Genomic DNA, 20529 nt, shown 5'->3' on the forward strand with positions numbered 1-20529 from the left:
TCTGTTTCACACTAGCCCCGTCGGCATCGCTACTAGAAAATACTCAGGAAAGAAAAGGCTGATTTTTCGATCTGTCGGCTCCCCGTTCAGGCCCAGTGGCAAGCATAAACAGTTTGATCCCACTAGAACCCTTTTCCTTGCACAATGCAACGGTGGATAATACCATCAGGCTAATAAAATCTTCCGGCCATGGCGCATGGCTTTCAAAAGCAGATATAACGGACACTTTTAAAATAGTGCCCATCCACCCTTCCCAGTGGCATCTTTTCGGCATCAAATGGGAGTCAAAATTCTACTTCACAGTAAGACTGACGTTCGGTTGCAGAAGTAGCCCAGCCTTATTTAACTTGGTCTCAGAAGCACTCTGCTGGATCATGGTGAATAGAATTCGCTATTGAAGCTAGGAGATAATAAGGCCTGTGGGCTGGATGAGATAACAGCTGAACATCTAAAACTAGCCAGTAAGAAACTGTGCCCTTTGGTTGCTATGTGTTTTACAGGTTTTTTTGTTCATGGGTTTTTACCTGTTTCCATGCTCTCTGTCGTATTAGTGCCGGTCATTAAAGACAAAGTGGGTAAACTAAACAGCTCTGATAACTATAGGCCAATAGCATTGGCCAGCGTTTTATCCAAAGTGCTAGAGACAATTCTACTGAGTAGACTTGAGAGGTTGATCCTGTCAGCGGATAACCAATTTGGATTCAAACGAAAACACGGCACTGATTTGTGTATTTTTGCACTCAAAGAGCTTTTAGATAAATATAGTAGGCAGAATTCTACTATGTTTGTTTCTTTTATTGATGCCTCTAGGGCCTTCGACCGCATTAATCATGAAAAGTTATTCTTAAAACTGACACAGAGAGGGGTCCCTAGTTTCCTAGTCAGAATCTTGGTGTTCTGGTATGCTCACCAGACAATGAGGGTAAAATGGGGGAAGTCAATATCTGCTCCTTTTCATGTGACCAATGGTGTCCGTCAAGGAGGAATAATTTCTCCATTCCTTTTTAATGTTTATATGAATGATTTATCATTGATGTTAAATGCATGTGGGACAGGGTGTAGAGTTGGTGACTCGTTAATTAATCACCTGATGTATGCAGATGATTTGGTCATCTTTAGTCCATATAGTGCTGGGCTACAACAGCTACTGAGGATATGCTCACAGTATGGCTTTGATTTTAATATAAAATACAACGCTAAAAAGAGTAAGGTCATGATTGTTCGAAGTAGGGAAGACAGACTATCTACCTTTCCTGACTTCTACCTGGCTGGCACTGCCCTTAGTGTGTGCAGTGAGATTACTTATTTGGGACATATTATCTCCAATGACCTAACAGATGACAAAGACATCTATAGGCAGCGGCGTAAGCTGTATGCCCAAGCAAACATGCTGTGCCGCAAATTTAGCATGTGCTCAGTACCTGTGAAGATCTCACTGTTTAGATCCTTCTGTACACCACTGTATACTGCCCACCTTTGGAGTCGCTTCAGGCAAGGCAGCTTCAGGCGCCTTACAGTGGCCTATAATGACTGCATGAGGCTGCTGCTGAGAGCTCCAAGAAGCTCCAGTGCAAGCCAGATGTTTGTTAGTGTTGGGGTACCCACCTGTGCTGCTGTGCTACGCAACCTTATGTATAGGTTTATGTGTAGAGCTTCGGAGTCAGTAAATGACATAATCGCTGTCATAACAGACCCCACACGAAGCTCTGTCAGGTTCACCTCTAGATTGTGGAACCATTGGCGCACATGTCTGTATGTCAGAAACTGAACAATGTGAGCTATTTGCATTATTTTTATTTATTTTATTTTATTTTCTGTTTTTATTGTGTGGTGTTGTTTTCTTGTGATATGGATCCTCCTGGGTCTGAAATAAAGATTGAATTGAATTGAATTAGGCAATCTGCTCGAGTCTGCTAGGTTCTACATGAGGAAAGGTTTAGCTGATAGCACGATCGCCTCCTATGATTTTGCCTGGAGAACTTTTTTCAACTGTTTGTACTTTCATTTGTTTCTGTAAGGATGTGAACAAATGAAGCCCTCCTTACATTCGTAGCTTGGTCGCTGGGGTTCAATTTAACGCTAGGCGCAATGATCCCTCCTTCCCTAGCTTGTTTGCACATCCTTCAATAAAGTCAATATTGACAGGCATTGCCAAATCGTCCCCTCCTGTCTCTGACAATAGACGCCCTATTACACTTTCCATTTTTCATGCTATGATAAATGCTTTAAGGTCCGGCATCTTTACTCCTTACTAGAGAGCGTCTTTCTCCTCGCCTTTCATGGGCTCTTAAGAAGCGGGGAATTTACCACTCAGAACCTTTCCTTTAATTCCGATAAAGACGTATCTCTTTCCGATTTAGTCTTTCATCTTGATTATTACATGCTAAGTCTTAACCATTCTAAGTCAAAAGGCGCTTGCTCTGTAATTATAGCTCGCCTCAACTCTCCATTCTGTCCACATGCTTCCATGCTTAAGTATCTTAATCTCAGGGTTCCATCCCTTCAGTCAGGCCCCCTCTTTCTAACGCCCGAGAATAAGCCCTTATCTAAAGCATGGTTTATTACCCATTTAAGGCTGGTGCTTCTCAAATGTAGGCTCTCTCCTCAGCTTTATTCAGGCCATTTGTTTAGAATAGGTGCTGCCACTTCTGCTACCAGTCAAGGGATCTCTACAGCTTCTCTCCAGCAACTGGGGCAATGGTCCTCATCTGCATATGCGTCTTATATCCGACCAGACGCTGCTGCCATTCTTTCTGCTCAAAAAGCATTCAAGCCTTGATCTCCATCGGTAAGTGCAATTTTTTACATATAGCTGGTGGTGGTTCATGTCATTGCTAATCACGCTGGTCGCGTGCCTTCTACTAGTTCCTCTTTTTATCTGTCTCTCTGCTGGCCCAGCTGGCCACTATACAAGCATTCCACGGCTCCCGCATCTAGCCTCCTATTGCAGGCTAAATTTCTGCTGACCTACACTGGTCATTCTATGCTATTTCTAGTAGCTTTGGCCTTCCATTGCTGGCTAAAGTTCTGCTGACCTACGCTGGTCATTCTATGCTATTTCTAGTAGCCTTAGCCTTCCATTGCTGGCTAAATTTCATCTGACTCAAAGGGTCAGTCTGTGAGCCTTCGATGGCCTCGCTCCACCTAGCCTGCCATTGCTGGCTAGGGCGTTCTATGCTATTTGTAGTAGCTTTAGCCTTCCATTGCTGGCTAAATTTCTACTGACTCAAAGGGTCATTCTACGAGCCTTCGATGGCCTTGCATCTCCTAGCCTTCCATTGCTGGCTAATTTTCTGCTGGCCGATGGCCATTCTACGCAATCCACTCCATTTCTCATTCATCACTAATTGCCATTTCTATGCTCTTGCATTTCTGTAGCCTTCCATTGCTGGCTACATTTCTACTGACTTAACTTGTCATTCTATGAGCCTTCGATGGCCTTGCCTCTCCTTAGCCTTCCATTGCTGGCTACATTTCCGCTGGCCTAATCGGCCATTCCATGCTATCTATCATATATCTCTTTCTCGCTAATTGTCATCTCATGTCTCGGGCTCCTCTAGCCCCATCATTCGCTTATACATTTTCTGGCTCCACAGTGTTTTCTCTTAACTGTCTTCATTTTGGGTCTCTCTCTCCTATTCCTAATCCTGCTCGATTAAATGCTAATGGAGTCTAATCGCCAAAACTTGTACACTTTTTGGGCGGTGTAACCGCCCCTATATGTGAGGTTTGGACATCGACATTCGCTGCACTGTGATTGGCCACCATTGTACCCCCCTAACCCTTCACCGTGATTGGCCACCCATTGTACACCCCTAACCCCTACACATTCAATGCAAATCTATCCACCTGTTTCCTAGGCTTTTCACTGTGATCCAATGAAATCCAATGAAACCGGTCAGATGACTAATGATATCCAATGAAATACGACAGGAAGTGGAAAACACACAGCCAAGAAACAGGTGGATACCTTTCTTTAAGTGAGCTTCCATCACTGTGATGACCACTAGCTGCAATGTGATTGGCTGACTCTATTGGCTGACTCTATAAGGATAATTCCTTTTAACAGGTCATTCATGAAAGTCCTTGCGGTCTTGTTTCCAATGAGAACCTGTGAGCAATTAGGGGTTAAGAGTCTTGCTCAGGGACAAATTTCATTTCATCGACGCATATGCTGGGATGGCCTGGAATCGAACCTGGGGCAACCAGGGCCTCTGGCTCCCTAGGCGGGCTCACTAACCACTCATTATACTATTCAGGACTGTGATTGGCTAGCGAAACACATGACACTTGTGCATAGCCCTATGAATAGGACTATGCACTTAAAAAAAAACACATTTTTTTTTTTTTAGTGAGTCACCCATTGTGGGTGGAAGGGGTATTAAAAAAACACATTATTTTTTTAAGTGAGCTTACATCACCGTGATGACCACTGTTAAATAACAACAGTGACATAGTGCTCCAATTCCACATGCTGTGATTGGCTAGTGAGACACATGATGAAATTAATCTAAAACCACTTTGATGACACTAGTATATTTAACTTAGATGCTGTCCATTTCGTGAGAGCGGTAAAAAAGAACCCAAAGATCACTATGGCTGAAATGAGAAAAGGAAAAACCAATATTGAGAAGAAAATAGAAAGTCTTCCTAGAACTGTCCCTTTGAGATCAAAGGATATGTCAGAAAAGCTTAAAGACAGAATTGTGACAAAGCACAGATCTGGCCAAGACAGACAATTATATATATGCCCAGTACTGTGATTAGCTAGCAAGACGCATGATGAAATTAATAACTATAGCACCACACACTTCAGAAATATTACTTTTCTTTAAGTGAACTTCCATCACTGTGATGACCACACACCACCCACTTCACACTGGGTGTGATTTTTATAATAAATGTTGCATTGTATCAAAGTAACGTGATCTCTCTCTAATTGAAATGTAGCTCTAAGTGCAAATTCAATAAAGAAGATCTAACGATCCACGTTCATAGCGCCTCCCATAATCTACGTCACTCCCGTTCCCACGCTGTCAAAAATCTTTCCATTCACAATTCTAAGTGAGCGCTAGCATCCAATAGGGTGCTACTTCCTATCTGCAGCCAGCCAATCGGCGATCGGGCTCCGATTATCAAATACCACTCTTCTTCGTCTCTTACATGTCACTCTCTTCCCAGTCAGCGACCAAGCAACCCACCTCCATCCCCAGCTCCACCCGTGCTGTGCTGTCCAAGAGCCGAAGGGAGGACGATTCTTCTGCACTGCCACCACCAGCGTCTAGACCCCATGGGGGCTTTCTCTCCTATTCCTAATCCTGCTTGATTAAATGCTAATGGAGTCTAATCGCCAAAACTTGTACACTTTTAATAATAAATGTTGCATTATATCAAAGTAGCGTGATCTCTCTCTTATTGAAATTATTACATAAATTATAATTAAGAGTGCTGGCAGCTTTATAAAGGGTGAGTTTTCAGAAGGGATTAAAAACGGGGCAGAGATTCAGTGAGCCTTATCCCCTCGGGCAAGGCATTTCAGAGTGGCGGGGCTCTGAACCAAGGGTACATTCACCTTTTGTTTTGTTGTGGCACTTTGGAACGTTAAGCAGTGCCTTGTCCGAAGATCTGAGTTTGCGGGGTGGAACATAAGGGTCGAGTAAGTGTTGTACAATCCACATGATGCCCTAGCCTGGAAACCAGACGAAACTGCCAATACAAAAGAAAATTGCCCTCGGCAGATTTGGTCTGGCCCCGCTCGGTTGAGATTGGATTTCCCTGCCCCCGACGTTGTGGGGCACCAATCAGGGCCCAGTATGCAAATATGGGGCGGGTTTATCACCTGAGGTATTTTTATTTCTTCGTCCCTTGGAAATGCAGGTTCTGCACAGAGATTCCGGACTAATATCTACACAGTGATATTAGGCTGGCCATGCCAGGGCTAAAACCATCTTATGGAGAAGCACGTGGGTGACCATTTCCATACCTCTCAGAAGACTGAGTTTCAAGAAAACACCCAGGATTTGGCATTGCGGCTGTACATACGACACCGAGTCAGGCTCTAAAGAACAAGGCCCCGCGAGGATGTATGGATCGTAGGACTATGATATACATCTGTTTACTACTTTCGGGAGATGTACACCCATGCACCGGCGCAGTTACCAGGAAAATCACCACTTTACCAACAGTGAGCCAGACCAGTCCACAGAGCATCCAAGCTAACGAGGCTATCACAAAAACTGTTATGCTACAAACACTAGCACCCCAGACAGCAGATACATACACCACTGCAAGTGAGAACAACAGTGCGTTAGTCAACAGCTCTCCATAATTTTATGTACCCGTAAAATTCCAGCCGGCTGAACAATCAGATTCAGACCACTGAAAAAGTACTGAAGTGCGGCCTTAAATCACGATCTGGAGGAGCTGGACAGGTCCAATGAACTAAGTTGTACATTGGTCAAGGAGAAATGGTCCCGCTTTAAAACTAAATTCCTGAAAGTGGTAGATAGTTTGGCACCCATGAAAACTGCCATGGTTAAAGCCCGCTCGAAGCCGTGGATGAACGTGGACATCCTGAATACTATAAGGGTCAGAGACAACAGTTACTCTGAGTATCTCAAAAACCGTACTGCTGAGCTTCGTGAAAAGAGCAACAAGCTACGTAATAAGGTAAAGAGCATGATTGACACTACCAGAGAAGATTTCCTCATTGACTAAATTGACGCACCACGAGAACTCTGGACGGTATTTACAGTTAGAAACCAAAATCCAGATCTACAAACATAAACATTAATTTGGATGGCACGCTCATTACAGAAAAGCTGGATGTGGCTAATCGTTTTAACGACTTCTTTACAACCGTAGCGTCCACACTGGTTAACATTCTGCCCTCTCATTCTGGGCTTTATGGTGCAAAGCACATCCAAGCATTCTGCGGAAATCTAGGTGTACGCAAAGATGATTTTAAACTCACCATGGCGACAACTGATGATTTAAAAATAACTGATGCCCTACAACCAAACAAGGCCACAGGCCACGACAATATCCCCTCCAAATTTCTCAGAGACACATGCCTCCATTGCTCCAGTCATTGCCCATAACAAACCTCTCCATCCAGCTCTGCGCTCTGTAAAATCTGCACATGGCTGTATTTTAAGGGCGGATTCACACTGCGGCCTTGGAACCAGCCTTGAGGCTGGTAGGAAGGAATACCTGGGAAGGAATTGGTAAAGCGTGTGCACTTTGTGAGAAGTTTTATAAGGTTTTCAATAGGGGGCGAGCCTAACTTGTTTGCAATGTTTTTTAAAAAGCTATACCCTTACCTAATACCATTCCAAAAATCTAAAACTTCTCACAAAGTACACTTATAATAGATGCTAGCTTTACCAATTCCTTCCCAGGTATTCCTTCCAACCAGCCTCAAGGCTGGTTCAAGGCCGCAGTGTGAATCCGCCCTTAGAGAACAATCTTTCCAATCAACCAGTCAACCAAAGAACAATATTTTTAGGCAGGATCTTGGTCAGTAGGAATGCACTGAGGACTATGCATGCACCTCATGGTACCTAAAAGCATTACAAGCTAGACTTCAGACCCCTCAAAACAAACTGATCAGGTTACTACTAAACCTCACACCTAGGACTCACCTAATCCCTGCTCAGTATGCTAAGGTGGGATGGCTCAGGGAAGAGGACAGAGTATTGCAACTTGCAATGGGCCCGCTCTTCAAGATACCCAAGGGACACAACACCAGAGGGAGCTCCACTGATCTCATTCCCCCAAGATTTGGCACAAACGTGGGGATGAATTCATTTTACGTATGCTAGTATGCCACCAAAATGTACCCTCCAAAACCGCCATAAACGAGCACCTGTCTGCAATTGCAACTGGACCTAGACAAAACGTATAGCTTACCAAAAGAAATAACCCCCCAATGTTTTTTTTTTCTTTCTGTATATATACTTTTACTGCCCCTAGTATTGATGAGCTCTTGTATAGTGTTGTATGTCTTTATGTCTTGATGAATTGAATACACATGACCGCAATGGAAACAAGCCCTCAGGGCTTTTTGTGTTGTCCTTTAAACATCATTGTATAATTGTACCTCTGTACCTTTTGCAAACTTAATGAAGCAATCAATCAATCAAGCAGCGTACAGGTCAGTGTGATCTTGTCAAATTTCAAACCTATAATAATGATATGACATTTATTTTGCCAGAAAGTGAAGATATAATTTAAATCCACACCACCCCAGCCTTAACCGTTTCCTGCAGAAATGTAAAAATATAATAATCTTATCTCAAAATAAAAAGAGAAAATCTAACAAGCAGTATTTGTTTTATTACAAATCTGAAACGGGGTCCCATACCTGCCAGCCTTGGGAAGACCACAGCCATTTCCCCACTCGGCTCCATATCAAGTTATTCAACATAAATCAGCTTTTTGTTTTGACTTACAGAAATACTGTGATTGATATCACTGTCAATCAGGCTTAAACATACCTATCCTGTACAACTTTACTACAGGTTGCATCCTTGCATCAAACAGTCCACGTCTCTCGTCCATCTCTCGCTGTTCCTCTGGGAATGTTGAATATCTTTCGGAAGCCATCCCTCTAAATACTGTAGACCTCTCCCTGTGGTGCTCTGTGGAAATCACCAGTAGAAATAACTTGTAGTTACCATTCAGCAACCTTACATATTGTGTACAGAAAACATTAACATTCGACCACCATTGGTGTTTAGATTTCCTCTTTGGCTGGGAAATAGGCTCTATGCACAGCAGCCATATTGTGAAGACATTCACAAGTGTTACCAATGATACTAACGAAGGCTCTGTTCCATTCTTGGTCAAACAGAGTCAGGGTGCTGATATTGTGCATATTGGCTCACTGGAAACACTGTGCTACACCAGTGGGTCTACAGTTGGGGTCCAGGGACCCTCATGGGCTTGAGGGTACAAATGGAACCAAATGGACCCGTAAGGGTCCATTTGGTTCCATTTGTACACTCTCAGAGTTATGGGGGTCGCGTAAACCACTGTGCCACTGTGTGGAACAGAGCCTTCATTAGTATCATTGGTAAAAACTGTTAAGGAAGTAAAAATATGGCTGCTTTCAGAGCCGTCTGGGAGAAATGCGGGGCCCGGTGCGGAGTTTTTTGCGTTTTTTTGCGGTTTCTGTCGGATATATCCGAGTTTTGAGTGGTTATTTGCGGTTATTTTTGCCCTCAAAACATTAAGTTGGGTGTCATGTTGGGTGTCATGTTAAAAAAAAAAAAATCCCGTTTTTTTGCGAGGCCCCCCCCAGCGCGGGGCCCGGTGCGACCGCACCGTTCGCACCACCCTTCCTGCGGCTCTGGCTGCTTTGAATAGAGCCTATTAGGGAGACTAAAGGCCTAAAAAACGTACCACTGCACAACTTTTTTTTTTCGTTCTCTTTCACAACGATGCCATGTACCATGCGATTAAAGGGGAATAACTCCTTGCCATTTTATTGTCGGAAAACTGGCCACACTACAAGATCAATCACCATTTGCCGTTCCCCATGGCGTCCAGCGAGATCGGAGAAGCGGTCAGAAATATTATACATCATAGTGCAAATGCATATCATTGAATCATTCAGAAGTGCACTGCCAGGGCCATTGGATGATTTATTTGGCAATTTTTTTCTACCCAATTGGGTTTCCATCGCTTTTATGCACCCTTTGGATTTAGCACATGTTTTGGAAACACTGGAAAAAGTTTTACGCTTTAAGGAGGTGGATTCTTGCTGCTGAAATAAACAACATTTGGATTGTTGGCAAGGGGGGGAAACAAGGACAAAGCAACAAAAGATATGTACATTTACACATAACATATCCATCCAGTACAGAACACGAGGTTAGACATAAGGTGCATCAACAAAGCAGGTCCATTTCACGCGCCCGCCCGCTCGCGCGCGCGCGCACACCCACAGTCAAATCTTTAATCTACTAGAATGGAGACATATAAACATGATGTGGTGTCAAATCTTCAGAGTAATATAAAAATTGGCCAATAGTCCAATATTTGACTAATTGAGGTTAATAGGAGACAAATCTTAACAAGAGCAAAACCATAATTTCAAACATTTTAAACATCACTTCAGGACAGTAGACCTTTCAGTGATTACACTGTGAGAGTTATTTTGGAGTTTATACATTATTTTTAATATAGTTTTGCCTTCTCTCCAAATATTGAATTTTGACTAAGGAATGTGACCTATTTTTGTTTTGGGTTGAACTGTTCCTTTAATCCACTATAATGGAGACGTATAAAGCATAGACATATAAAGGCAGACGCCTCCTTCGGCTCGGAGGCGTGCGTATCTCGGCCGTGCTTCCGCTTCAGCAGGGCAAGCTGGAAACTTCCGTGTGCGTCACAGAAGGGGACGTTCGGTAGGCCAATCAGAGGCAGGTGGGGTACGTCTTTTCTTAAGAGGCAGCCGCGCAGCAACTAGCCAGTTAGACGTGCTGTGATTGGCCAGTAGTCAACGCGCTGTGATTGGCCAGTAGTCAAGTAGCCCTGCGGAAGAGCCTTTTATTGCGATACTGGTCGCTCCAATGAACTGCAGAGGCCAATGAGGTATCTAGGTTTCTATATCTATGGTATAAAGCTCTAGTCTGCAGAATGAATGTACAGGAAGTTGAACATTCGAATATCATTCTAGAAAACACTCTCATCAAATCTAGTGTGTGACCTAGCAGCGTCTAGGGGCTTTTAGACTCTTAGTCTTGTTAGATTAGTACTAAATAATAATAATTATTATGTATTTGTTTTACCTGAGAGTGTGTCACACCTGGTCTTCGTACGTAATGTCAATGTTGACACATCAGCCTCCTCTTCCTGTTCCCCCTGTGTTCCCCCTAAGGCCGAGTAAGTAAATCCCCTGAACATTTTTTACATATTGTGAATATATTTTTATTTTTAGCGGTGCCAACCGCTCTACTCTTGACTTTGTCTTGGTGTCTGTTTGAGCGCGACCTCACCATGACCTCAACAGCTGCGCCTGATTGCACGCACACACACACACACACACACACACACACACACACACACACACACACACACACACACACACACACACACACACACACACACACAGCACGACCTCAGCATGACCTCAACAGCTGCGGCTGATTGCACACACACACACACACACACACACACACACACACACACACACACACACACACACACACACACACACACACACACACACACACACACACACACACAGTCACACTCATCAAACAGAGTAGGCACCGCTTACTCACACTGGGTGTGATTTTTATTTACCAGGGTAGATCATCAAGCCAAGATGCCCCAGAACCCCCAACAGGGGTTTCATTTCACAGCTTGTCACCTTTTTCAGCCCTCATGAGTTTGCAGATCTGCCTTCAGCACACTCAAAATTATTCATTATTTGTTTATGATCGTCACTGAGCTTGTAGATTGGCTGTTTTCTTATGTATAAAAGTGGTTAATGTATGTTTCGAATTAATTATCTAAATGACATAGTGACTACAATTACAATTTACAAATGAAGCTTTAGCAGACGTTCTAATCCAGAGTGATTATAATAAGGTAATCACATACAAAGAATGCAGAGAGACTGTGTAGTACAGTACCTCAGTAAACTAGGATCACAGGTAAACCAAGAACCAAGCATCTGTCTAAAACAATATACTATTAAAAGGGGGTGGGGGGGCTATTCGCCAAAAATGGTCAATCTACAGGCTCACAATGTGTCAAACAGCGACACATTGTGAGCTTGTAGATCGGCTATTTTCGGCGACGAGGTATGGTGTAGAGGGGGGAAAAGAGTGAGCCAATTACAGTATTGAGGGTTTAAGTGGTTAAATGTCTGAAAATACACATTAACATGAATCCATTTATGGACCACAATGGAAACAAGCCCCCCTTTTGTGCTATGCTTTTTGCATAACATGTTAAAAAAAAATAAAGTATTCAATCAATCAATCCAACATATAATAGAAAATATGAGTAAACAAACAAACACTGATGATAGTTGCCGTCAAATAACTCTATGACGCTATGCGATCTATGAACATTTTACACAATTGTACCAGCTAATGGAGGGTCCCTGCTTCATGTCTCTCTCAGCTTAGGGGTCCTTGGCCTTAAAAACGTTGAAGACCCCTGATCTAGCTGGTGAAAACGATGCCAAACCAGTGGAAAAGCAAGCATGCAGTGAAACACATGCACACACACGCAGTGGTACGCTACTGGTAAATGTAGGCGCTATACAGAGTGAGAGGTTCGTAATTGGCTACTAGTCTTATAACTCTATGCTACTGTTTAAGCTTACGTAACTGCTGCATGTAGCTTAGCTACATGTAGCTACGGTTAGTTAGGCTGGTGTTGACATGTGTTTACCAATCTGCAGTGTAAGGATGGATGTCCATATCAAAATCAATGTCCAGCAGTTTGTTTTGTTTCTCCAGCAGAGTTTCTAGAGTCTCTAGCTCTCTCTGGAAGAGGTTGTGTTGTATGTGTACAGTAGACTGCAGTGTGTAGTTCGGTGTTGTGTAGTGTCTCTACTCTCTCTGGAAGAGGTTGCACATGAACTCTGCAGCCGCACTGAGGCGATCCAACACACTCTGACATGAAGCTTCAGCTGCTGTTTCTCCAAAACACGCAACATCTCCTCTCCCACTGACGCCATGTGTTCATTTATCGACCGCCGTACAGACTCCATTTGACGACCTCGTTTTAGGAGACATTTTTCACCGCCACCTTTGCTCGACAATACCGTGAAAAAAAATCTGTGTTCCGTGAGCAGCTATAACAAGCTGTTTGCGTCAGCAACGATAAGGTGGCAACGATAAGACTTCCGGTGGACGATCTCTTCAGAATAAGAGTACCCTCTAGAGCAAAAAGGAGCCATTGAAAAACGGTTAATTTGCACATTAAAACTATAAATTAAGCATTTAAACGACATATTATGTTTCTATACAACACATATTATGTTTCTGTGTAACAAAAAGGGATTTAAAACATTAATAATTTATATAAATGGATAAATGCTGTTCAAAGGTATGCATAGCCTATACAAATTGGACACTGGACAGGAGACGGCTCCGCGAGGCAACACTTTGAACATATGCACGCGTTCAGGGAGACCTCCTCTACAACACCACGCTCTCCGCTAAGCCAGGCGGGGCTCAAACAAAAAGTGGCGGGCCGTCCAGTGAGGTCAGAGGTCAGAAAAGTGCCGCTTTCAGACAATAGTGGGCGCTGCACAGGAGACGGCTCTGCGAGGCAACACTTTGAACACATGCACGCGTTCAGGGAGACCTCCTCTACAACACCACACTCTCCGCTAAGCCAGGCGGGGCTCAAACAAAAAGTGGCGGGCCATCCAGCAAGGTAAAAAAAATAACGGAGCAGAAATAACACTTCCGGTCGACGATCTCTTCAGAATAAGAGTACCCGCTAGAGTAAAAAGAGGTCATTGAGAAACGAATCATTTGCACATTAAAACTATACATTAAGCATTTAAACGAAGCTAGACAACAGAGATTATGTTTATTTGTAATAAAAACAGTTTTTAACTGTTTTAATAACATTAAAAAAAATGTATCTAAATGGATAAATGCTGTCTGGAGTGCATTAGCCTGGGCAGCATTCCTTTTCGGGTATATGATCCGGTCGGGAGCGGAAGTAAAAAAAAGAAAAGTGGCCGGATGGGCAGAACCGGAAAGACGTCTCACCCCAAAATAGGTCCGTCCAATAAAATCCTTGATGCGGCATAGTTTAGCTTAATTTTTAAATGTAAATGTTCGTGCACTATCCGGAGACTATTTAACGTCGGTATTATCCCACGGGGAAATTCTATTCCATTTAAATAGGGATTGGGGAACCAAAACAAAGCGGCACCGCAAAACCGGATGGGCAGAATCCGGAAAGAGGATTCTTTTTTCTTTTTTTTTCAGTAGTCGTGGCCTAGACCGGATCATATGGGTCTTTAGTAACGCAGACCAGGCTTTCCTCCGAGGTGGAAAGAATGGTGATGCGAGGTTAGGAGTGCATAGACTAAACAAATGAATGTTTGTTTCCGTTTTCGGTTGGGGGTCAACGTGCTTCACGCATGCGCACTAAACCACCCAGGCACCGTTCCCTTAAAGGGATATAGCTCACCCCCAAAATGACTTTTTTTCTATCGATTAGTCAATCGAATTTCATGTATTTCATTGAATTCATGTATTTTTTTTTTTTTTTGTCGCATTTCGAAGCCAATAATTAGATGACCGGCAGCCAGTGGCGTAGCGGAGGGGTAGCAAGCGATGCGGTGCGGGGGGGCCACCAGCAGGGGGGGCCCCGCCTGCGCTGATACAAATATTTTTAGAGCAAAAAAAAAGAAAAAGTTGATTTATATTGGTCAAATAGAACCGAATTAGACCCGACTTTTTTTCAGGTTGTGCACGCGCTGCGCGTGCGTGCATGTGCGTGGGCCTCACGTGAAACTCCCGCGGGGAGGCCCCGCGATTTTGCGCTACGCCACTGCCGGCAGCGGCTCCGGTAGGAGACACAAAGAGTCTCCTTTGTCTCAAGTAAAAGTCTGTAATTCAAAATAATGTACGCCTAAAAAGTACAAAAGTAATGGTATCAAAATGTACTTAAAGTACTCATTATAAGAACGTCTCATTTCACAAGTTTTCAAAGGTATACACATTTTTGAAAATAGCAGATCTACAAGCTCACAGCGTGTCACAACGCATTGTGAGCTTGTAGATCGGCTATTTTCAAATGGCCGATATGCATATAGGGCTGAAGTGGTTAATGTATGTTTTGTAAAAATAATCAAAATCTACAAATTAACTAGTAACCAAAGTTTTCAAATAATTGCAGTGGAGTAAAAGTACAATATTTGCCTTCGAGATGTAGTGGAGTAGAAGTAAAAGTATTAGAAATTGTAAATGCAAAGTATAAATACCTCAACATTGTACTTAATAAGTACAGTACTTGAGTAAATGTACTTAGTTACTTTACAACACTGGACAGCAGTCGGTTCAATACAAAACCTTTCATATAGCTGGTTTTACATTACCTTCATTCAGAGTTGTAGGGAAAGGTGCTTCGGTTTCTTTTCTCTTGTTTTCTTTTGGATGTAGCCACAGTCTAAATGGTCACAACATACATGCATGCATATATACTGCTAGCTAAATACTTTGGACGTCCGTAGACAGCAGAAGCCAGTTTTGGAAGTCAAGAAAGTAATCCATGCAAGTTTAACGTCTGCAAACTATATTGCGGGTTTCTGTTACTACAGGATATTGCTCTTTTCTTTATCTCAGTATAAAAAAATAAAGGCAATGCGTGTCGTAGGCTACTCTTTCTCTGTTCTAGTTGAGCAAACAGAGATTGAACCCCTCAAGCCACTCAGTGCCATACTAAGATACAGCCTGAATTAATTAAAAATAAAAATAAAAAGTTTGAATTCCACCCAGTAGGCTTACATGCACTACAATAATTCACCATAATTGCAACAACCACCGATCTTGTGAAAAATGAAAACGGGACCACCAAATTTTTAAACTTTCCGCTATTCTGCCAATAATCATATTATTTGAGACACATCCGAGTTTTTGCCGGGTCAAACAAGGAATCACGTGACGTTGATCCCCTTCCCCTATTCGCTCAATCTAGGACCTGACGTATGTGTAGGCAGAAGAATAGTCCGGATGGGCCATAGTCCTATAGGTGCTTGGTTTCACGTGGGGGAGTAGGCTTGTCTCTGGAGTTTTTAATGTAAACGTTTGCTGTGCCTGCATGCTTAAAGGGTCTACACCATGAATTTTAACTTTTTCTTCATTTGTGTGTGTTTTTGGTCTCCCCCACCTCTCTTCTGTTCCAAAAAATACCCGACTTCGAGCATGCAGGCTTTCATAGGCTATCTGTGTTTTTTATGTAAATTGGTCTGAAAACAGTCCGTCAGATGTGTTCCCCCTGCCTACGTCACGTCAGGGAACAATTCCTCCCGTTTTTCAGTTCCAACCAAAAAAAAAAAAAAAAAAAATCTTAAAAAAAAGAAAAAGTTTTTCTTATTTTTTTTTTTTTACTTTTTCCACACAGAACCAGGAGATAACATGCATACAAACTGGCTCAATAGCGCCCCGTGCCAAACAGGACAATGTGGTATTGCAGGTGAAAGTGCTTTAATAAGCCAGAGAGAAGTTAGTTGGAATGAGTATATCTGAGACTTGATTTAGGCTCAAACCTTTAGAAAAACGTTTGAGGGACATAAACAATATGCTATTAAATATTGTTGTTTTTTTTAATTCATGGTGTAGACCAGCGGTGTCAAACTCGCGGCCCGCGGGCGTTTTGCGGCCCACGGAAAGGTTCCTGGCGGCCCAGGAAATACTTTTAAAAATAGTAAATTGATACTACATCTAACAGACATAGATTCGGAGTTTACATTGCCTTGCTCTCCCCCACTCGCTGCTGCAGCCAAGTAGCAGCGAGTGGGGGAGAGCTTTGATGGCCCGCTTTGTCTCTCCCCAGCTGTGGAATGTTGTGGCTGATTGGCTCGTTAAGAGTCTATTCAACTACTAGTCGAGTAGTAATGGCTATACTCTTTGATCCTCACACAGGAGTCAGACTCTCTCTCTCTCTCTCTCTCTCTCTCTCTCTCTCTCTCTCTCTCTCTCTCTCTCTCTCTCTCTCTCTCTCTCTCTCTCTCTCTCTCTCTCTGTCTGAAGCAGCAATTGACTTAGATGTGTTAAAAATAAATCTATCAAAGCTGCTTCTTTTATTTCTCAGGAGCTTGCCCAGTGAAATCCTCAGTGTTAATTGAACTCAGAGTGGATTTAACATTCTATCTGGGGAAAGCATCTGTGTCATTTTAAGATTTATTTGGCTATTCAAAAATAGCAGATCTACAAGCTCATAGTGCTGCACTGAGAGCTTGTAGATCTGCTATTTTTGAAAAATCATGGAAATCTTTACAAATGTCTCCTAAATGCTAACAGTTTTCTGAAACACTTATGTTGCTATAATGTGGTTCTCTAACTTTATATATATATATATATATATATATATATATATATATATATATATATATATATATATATATATAATAGGTAGTTCGAAGCATTAATCATATATGTGTTAAAAAATAAATGTATCAAAGCTGCTTCTTTTATTTCTCAGGAGCTTGCCCAGTGAAATCCTCAGTGTTATTTGAACTCAGAGTGTATTTAACATTCTATCTGGGGAAAGCATCTCTGTAATTTTAAGATTTATTTGGCTATTCAAAAATAGCAGATATAAAGTAGATCTGCTATTGTGGATCTGCTTGTAGATCTGCTATTTTTGAAAAATCATGGAAATCTTTACAAATGTCTCCTAAATGCTAACAGTTTTCTGAAACACTTATGTTGCTATAATGTGGTTCTCTAACTTTTTTATGTCTATATATTATATATATATATATATATATATATATATATATATATATATATATATATATATATATATATATATATATATATATATATATATATATATATATATATATGAGACATGAGAACGCTCCCCCCTCCCCACTTGCTGCAGTGAAACTCCTTCTGTAAAGAACAATAGGCAAGCAATTGAAGCCATAGTTCTATTTCAAATGGATGGGCTCCTTACAAATTGCATTGTTTGATTTTAATGTAAGTAATTAAAGTAGCTAATCTTCATAAAACATTTTTTAAATGATATACTGTAGTTATAGCAGTGACTGAGATGTAGTGGAGTAGAAGTAAAAGTTCTGGAAATTGGAAATACTCTAATAAAGTAAAACTACTTCAAATCTTTACTTAGGTACAGTACTTGAGTAAATGTAATTAGTTACTTTACACCACTGTTCTATAAATGTAATTATTTAACAACCCACACAAATTACCAGGTATTGTTTAACTTCAAATTGAATTATTCTACTTAAAATGGTTTATAATAATAATTATAATTATTATAATTATTATTATTGTTACAAATTGCATTGTTTGTTTTCTGAGACAAGTTCAGACAACAGATTGAAAAACAATGCTGCATAACTGAATGCGTGAGCGCGCATGTGTGTCCGCAACTGGTTCCTGCCCACCTCAAGTCACAATTTGACCAATCTTGCCCGGACACCAAATTGAGTTTGACACCCCTGGTGTAGACCCTTTAAGGCTGTTGGAGTGAATAATATGGTCTTGTGTGCATTTTAACAGTTACAGTGTGTTGTGCTAGAGTGTGTGTGTGCACTCTTTTGGTGGCAGTGAAACCCTTTTAGATTTCCCCTCACATCCCGCACTGTAATTAGAACGATAACTATAACTATATCTTCACTATTGTATTTTTTTATAGTTATTGTGATCTCTGCCATCCACTTGCCTAAGAACGAATTTTAAAACTCATTCTTATAGCTATAGTGCTCAGTGGGAACGGCCCACAACATGGGTCGCTGACCAGCTTTTCCTGATCTTTTTGACTGAGTTAAAGGCCAACTTGCAGGTTGTATTTTTGTTCAATGCACAATGTTGACTAGGACAAAGGTGACTTTTAAGAAGAGGAAAAAAAAATAGCGAAATTGACCCAGTTTTAGCGTTTTTATCGAACATTTTGTCCGCCAAACCACAACCCTCATGCACGCGCATGTTTTGGTCCACGTTTCATAGCGTGCGTGTGTCAGCGTAATGATGACGTCACAGCCGGTATCAGGGCCGCAGGGGGCGCTGAGATTCACACGCAGGTAGTGGCGGAAACAAAGAGCCCTCTTCTTTCTAAAACATCCGGTTGGTTGCACTTGTTGACTAACGAGGCAACACGTTGTGAGCTGGTAGATCTGCTATTTTTCTTCTGTAGCCTGACTTTAGTTGCAAAAAGAATGGTAAATATTTGTGCGTGTGGTGGGTGTACCAATTCCACCCTTCCTGGACATAAAGTGCACACTTTTCCAAAGAAAGGCACACCAGCCTTTAGATCATGGGTGAGGTTCGTGCAGGTGAAGAGGGCTGATTTTACTGCGTCGTCGTGAAAGACCGACACTCAGTCATCTGTGGGGCCCATTTTAGAGAGGAGGATTACATTCAAGGGGATCTCATCTCTCATAGACTGGGATTCCGGACTTTGGACCGGGTGAGACTTATGGAAGGTGCTGTACCTTCTATACAGTCGCCTGGACAAGCTTCTGTGGGTGCAAGATCCGCTGCTGCAGTTCACAAACTTGGTTTGTCTCGGGTAAGTGGATCTAACTATCTTTTTGACGCTAACATGTGTTAGGATTTGCAGGACTATCAAAAGTAGCAGTGGTGGAAAAAGTACTCAAATGTAAAAGTAAAAGTACTCTTGTTACAAATAAAAGTCCGGAATTAAAAATGTACTTGAGTACAAGTACAAAAGCATTGGTATCAAAATGAACCTCTAGATTTAGACACCTACGTGCCACTGCCGAAGTGGGGTTCGGGGGACTACCGGGGAGGCCGGGCGAAGGGCTCATTACGGGGACAGAGCTCTGCTCTGTACACGTATTGTTATTGGCAGTATTCTGTCACTTCTTCTTCTTCTTCTTCTTCTTCTTCTTCTTCTGCCACTTTTCGCAGTTCTGGCTGAACCGCGCTGTCGCTTTTTACGAAACTCGGCCATATGGTAGATGGTCATGAAAAACGATAAAAAAATAATTCTCACAATCTTTCGTCCAAAGGTGGCGCTATAGCACTCAATTGAAAATGCCAACTTTGAACAGGTACAACTCATGCCCTGTTTGACCTACAACCATGAAACTTCGATACACACATGCGTCTCTTCATGCCCGACAACTTTCGTGGTCTGACTTTTGACCTCTGACCTTTAGATCTCCCACCATTTTCAATTATATGAAAAACAGTCATTGGCTCCTAACTTCTGCATTTTTTCACTTATGGAAAATCCGTTGGAAATTTTTGTAGGCAGTGGTCCAAGGTTCAAGTGCTAAACGTTTCGTGCAGATTGCTCAAAAATCCCAGGAGGAGATAGATTTTAACTATTACAGTTTAAAGAAAATTATTCATCTGTGCCTAAAACATACATGCAGACTCACATTTCTTTGAAACTTTGCAGAAATGTACAGGGTCATTCCAAATATCACTGAAACCAATCTTACTCCAATTGGCCAAAAGGGGGCGCTATAGCAATTTTTTGAAAAGGCAGACTTTAAAAGGGCATAAGTCATGCCTCGTTTGGCCGAAAGTCGTGAAACTTGCTTACACATGTGCCTTGACTCATGAGGAACACACGTATCGATTTGACTATTAAGCTCCGCCCTTAGATTTTCCGCAATTTTGAGCAGTTTGAAAAATACTTGTTTTTGCCAGTTCTGGCGTAACCGTGCATACGCTTTTTCCAAACCTCGGCCATATGGTAGATGCTCATGAAAAACTACCAAGAAATAATTCTCACACTCATTCGTCAAAGGGTGGCGCTATAGCACTCAATTGAAAGTGCCAACTTTGAACAGGTACAACTCATGCCCTGTTTGAC

The sequence above is a fragment of the Gymnoscopelus microlampas genome (assembly GCF_963454915.1).
Source record: "Gymnoscopelus microlampas genome assembly, chromosome: 2".
Lineage (NCBI taxonomy): Eukaryota > Metazoa > Chordata > Actinopteri > Myctophiformes > Myctophidae > Gymnoscopelus > Gymnoscopelus microlampas.